Genomic DNA, 5,240 nt, shown 5'->3' with positions numbered 1-5,240 from the left:
GGATAGTGGTCTGTTAAAGCCCCCAACAATTCTTATCTTTGGATCAATTTGAGATTTTGGGGAAAGTAGTATTTGTTGGATAAATTTCCGTGATCCATTGTTTGGCGAATAGTATTTATTATTGTAATATCCTCCTGAAAGAAAGATCCCTTAATTCGTATGTAGTGACCTTCTTTATCTCTTCTCACTAATTTTAATTTGAAGTCTATTTTATCTGATATTACGACTGCAATTCCTGTCTGTTTATGGGGGCCATTTGCTTGGTAGATTTTGTTCCAGACTTTCACGTTCAAAGTGTGTTTGTTTTTATGAGCAAGGTGTGATTCCTGAAGGCAGGAGATAAAAGGATGTTGCTTTTTAATCCATCTAGACAGTGTCTGTCGCTTAATTGGAGAGTTAAGTCCGTTAATGTTGAGAGAAAGGACTGAGAAGTGTTTGGAAGTTTCTGCCATTTTATCCACCTTCTTGGGTGCTGTGGCAACTTGGTTCTTCCTATGGTTTTTGGATTCTCAGTTTGGATGCCGTTTCTTTGCCTTTATTGTGGTATTGTCAGTTCTGTCTGTGTAGGACATCTTTAAGTATCTTTTGTAGGACCAGTTTGGTGGAGATATTTTTTTTTCAGTTTTTCTTTGCTATGGAAGGTTTTTATTTCACCTTTGGTTATGAAGGAGAATTTAGCTGTTTACACTATTCGTGGTTCATCCTTCGTCTTTAGGTCATGGCATGCATCATCCCAGGCTCTTCTTGCTTTAATTTTCTCTGCTGAAAAAAATGAAGTTATTCTAATTGTTTCCCCTTCATAGATGATAGATCTTTTTTCCTTGACAGCTTTAAGGATCTTTTCCTTGGTCTGAATTGATCTTGTGCATATTATAATGTGATGGTGGGATGTCCTGCTCTTGTCTGGTCTATTTGGGGTTCTAAACGTTTCTTGTATCTGAATAGGCCTATCCTTTTGCATGTTTGGGAATTTCCTCTGCTAGGATCCTGTTAAACAAATTTCCTAGACCATTATCTTCTCTCTCTAGGTGCTCCTCTACACCAATTATTCTCAGATTAGGCTTTCTGATGGTGTCTTCCAATTGCTGAATATATCTATCATATTTCTGGATTTGTCTTGGATAGTTGTACATTCTTTCTCTATAATATCTAGGCTGTCATCATTCACTGAAATTCGATCTTCTGCATGGTCTAACCTACTGTCAAGGCTTTATTCTTTGTTTTTCATTCATTTTCCTTCTAATTGTTTAGTTTTGATGACTTCAAATTCTTTTTGGGAGCTTTGTTTCAGATCTTGTATGGACTTCTTTACTTCCTTAATTTGGTGTTCAGTTCTTATTCTCAAATCAATTAGTTGTTTGGTTATGGTTTCCTTATACTCCCATTCCTTCTCTCGGGTTCCAATCAGCATTCCCTTTGTGGTCTCCCTGAATTCTTTCAGCTGTCTGTTTATGGATTCCATGAATGCCTCTATTGATCTTTGTTTATTCTCGTCCCTCCCTTGCAATTCCTGTATTACTCTTTAATTAGCTTCCTCATGTTCATGCAATTCCTGTAGTTCTCTTTGACTGTTCTCAGCCTGTTCACGCAATTCCTGACATTCTCTTTGTCTCTTTTCAGCCTGCTCATGCAATTCCTGTATTTCTCTGACAGTTCTCAGCCTGTTCACACAATTCCTTTATTTCTCTTTGAGTGTTCTCAACCTGTTCACACATTTCTGTATCAACCTTTGAGTAGCTTCCTCATGCTCATGAGATTATTGTATTGATCTTTGGTTTGCTTCTGCTCTCTCCCTATCATGATCACACTGAGTCCTTTGCAGGTTTTCTATCTGTTCATTCACCATGTTTCCCAGTAATATTTATTGAGCTATTGGAGAACTCTCCTCTGGAATACTGGTTATCATGAGTGGGAGTTGAGATACCAGGACTTGGATTTTTCTTGTATTTCTCTGGCTTGTTCTGTCCATTTGATATGAAAGTAACACCAATTTTCTGGTAGAATATTTTTTCAAAGGCATGCATCAACCAATGTCCTGTAGTTGCACAGGCAAAAGGACTCAGATATAATCTAGTTCAACAGATACAATCTATTCAACATCAAACAATTATGGATTAATGGGCTAACAACAGCATGGATGAATTTGGCAAACCAGAAATTATTATATTTAGGGACAAATATGAGGAAAAATAGGATTAGAAGAATGTGGAGAGGTAAAAAGAGAGTGAATTTAACCGAGTTCTAATCTCAAAGAGGGAAATGGATTGGACAGAATAGTAGGAGAGAGAAAAAAACAGACAAGAAAAAAATGGGAAAAACAAATATTAAATTTATGAAATGAATTTTTAAAATTATCTAAGTTTAAGGTGGTATTGAGAGAAGAAAAAGATACGATGAGAGGAGGGGAAGGATAGAAAGGAGACATGAAAAACTAAAAACTAAAAATTCTCAAAAATTATATAGCCTAAAGAGATAATACTGCTATTACATTATTTAAGGCTAAGAAGTTTTGAATTGAGTAATAAAATTCTTGATTAAGTGTGTATACAATGGGGGTAAGGTCTAATATTTGACGACGGGCATATATCTGAGGATGAGCAGAATAGCAAATAAGTCACACAAAAAACAAGGAAACAGAAGAAAAAATGAAAAGAATGAAAAAAAAAGAAAAAAGGACCAAAAGGTCATTAGTGATTTAAACAAAGCACTCACACACACATACACCTAAAATAAAAATTAGGAGAGAAGAAAAAAAGATTAATAGAAAACAATTTTTTTAAACTAAAAATTAGAAAAGGTACAAAAAAGAGTTCTTTTTTTTGGGGGGTGAGGGGAGAAGTAGATGGGAAGATCCTGTATCTCCCTGTGTCTGTAACCAGTCTCTTGGTGGAGTCTCTAGTCTGCTTGTGGTGTTTGGTTTCCCTGTGGCATGATTGGTTTCTTAAGTCAATTTGTTTTAGCAGGCAGAAATATGCTCAGGATTTTGTGATCCTCCTCCCAGGCTAGTTCAATGAGAGGGAGATCTGCTTTGAGTTTCACAAAAGAGGGAGATGGCTGTTTCCTCTAATTTGAAGATGCTGTGATGAGGCTAGGTTCTGGGTAGAGTTGAGGCCTTTCAGCAAATTGTAGCTTTTCCCTGAGGGGTAGCTTCTGAGACACTCAGGGAGCCCAGCCTGGAGCCATTCTCAGGGTTTATGTTCACTGAATTTCACTTGATTGTTTAGGCTGCTGTAGGGAGGGGCAGCCTCTGGCTCTGTTTACCCAGTGAAGAAAGTCACTCCCCTCGGGGCAGAGCTTTGTCTGCCTGGGCTGGGTGACTTTTCCTAAGGAGGAGCTGAGCCTGGCAGTTCAAGTCAGGTGCCTGTGACCTCATAAATGACTCTTTTGTTTTTTTTCCCAAGGCAAGGCCTGAGTTGGAACTAGCTGCTCAGCTGGGCCTTTTCAATATCAAATATGGAGATCTCCAGGGGTGAGGGCGGGAAGGGTGGCCTTCCCTCCTCTGTTCCCTGAGAAAGAGTGAGTATGTCAGGATTCTACTCACGCTGGAGTCTTGGTTCCTGGGTTGTCTCTGGTCTGTGATCTGCAGGATGAAGATATCTGCTACTTGTCAGTTCTTTCTGGTTTGAAGTAGAATCCCGTCACCTGCTGTGTCTGGCACCATTGTCCCAGACTCTGTGTTGTTCTTTTGGCGGCTCGGCTGCTGCGGTTGCCACCACCACCGCAGCTGCAGCTAATGGCAAGTGCTCAGATATGTTTCCTTGACTGGATTTTCCCTCTCTGGCCAAACTCTCTGTACTGTGATGGCACACTTCGTAATTCTCTGGCTAGGACTCTTCACTGGAACACTACAACTATTTTCTATGTGAGAGCTTCTTTAGCCTCTAGCTTCTCCTCCTCCATCCTCCCCTAAAGTAATCTGTTGTTGCTTTTTAAAAAACTGGTGCCAGTGTATCATGCCTATAATCATAACAACTCAGGTGGCTGAGATCTGATAATCGAGGATTAATAACAGTCTGGGTAAGAAGGTCTGTGAGACTATTATCTCATTAACTGGTTACCAAGAGACTAAAAGGAGCACTGTGGGCCAAACTAGTAGAGTGATAGCCTTGAGCACAAGAGAACAGCGATTTCAACCAGGCCCTAAGTTCAAGCTTCTCATATTAAAAAAACGTTAAAAACAATTTGCCATCATTTGTAATTTCAGCCAATTTGTAATTTAAATCAATTTGCATCTCAGTTTGCACGTATATCGGTGGGGGAACTAAACTTATCTAACAGTTAAAAGGAAAAAAAAATGAGCACAAGTGTACAGGTGGCTCACGCCTGTAATCCTATCTTCTCAGGAGGCTGAGAAATGAGGATGGTGGTTCAAAGCCAGCCCTGGGCAGAAATGTTCCCATGAGACTGCTATTTCCAATTAACCACTAAAAAACAAGAATGGCACTATGGTTTAAACTTGTATGGTAGAGTACTAACCTTGAGCAAAGAAGCTCTGGGACAGCACCCATGCCCTGTATTCAAGCCCCATGTCTGAAGGAAAAAATAAAGATTTCAGGGCTGGGAATGTGGCTAAGTGGTAGAGTGCTTGCCTTGCAAGTATGAGCCTTTGGGTTCGATTTCTAAGTACCACATAAGCAGAAAAGCCAGAAGTGGCACTGTGGTTCAAGTGGTAGAGTGATATCTTTGAGGTGAAGAGCTAATGGACAATGCCCAGGCCCAGAGTTCAGGACCCATGATGGACAAAAAACAAACAAAAAAAGAGTTTAAACAAACGATGTGCACAATAGACTATACACTAAAGATGAAAGATTAAATTAATAAATTAATAATTAAAATGATGAACATTGTTTCAATTTTGTAGGTGATGAATGTAGCAGAAAAAGTGATAAGAAATGATTCATTTCTAACAACTCTTCCATTTTTTAACCTCATTTACTACTTTTAAACTAAAGAGGCATGTATCACTTTACAGAAAAACAAAATTGTACATGTATTTTAGCCTGAATTCCACATTCTATAATTTGCCTTTTAGTAAACGATCAGTATCTTTTCATATAAAATAGCTGTGATACCTTTATTTAATACTTCACATCTTTCCAGTATTTGGTTATATCAAAATTCCTCCTTTCCTTCTTTTCTTCTTTCCATTCCTTCATATCCTTTCCTCCTTTCAATCCTAGCAATTAAACTCAGGGCTTCAGGCATTTTAGGTAGGTGCTCTACAAAGTGAGCCATACACC

This window comes from Dipodomys spectabilis, unplaced genomic scaffold, assembly GCF_019054845.1.
Source record: "Dipodomys spectabilis isolate Male_0828 unplaced genomic scaffold, ASM1905484v1 ptg000020l, whole genome shotgun sequence".
Classification (NCBI taxonomy): domain Eukaryota; kingdom Metazoa; phylum Chordata; class Mammalia; order Rodentia; family Heteromyidae; genus Dipodomys; species Dipodomys spectabilis.
This window is presented reverse-complemented; position numbering follows the sequence as displayed.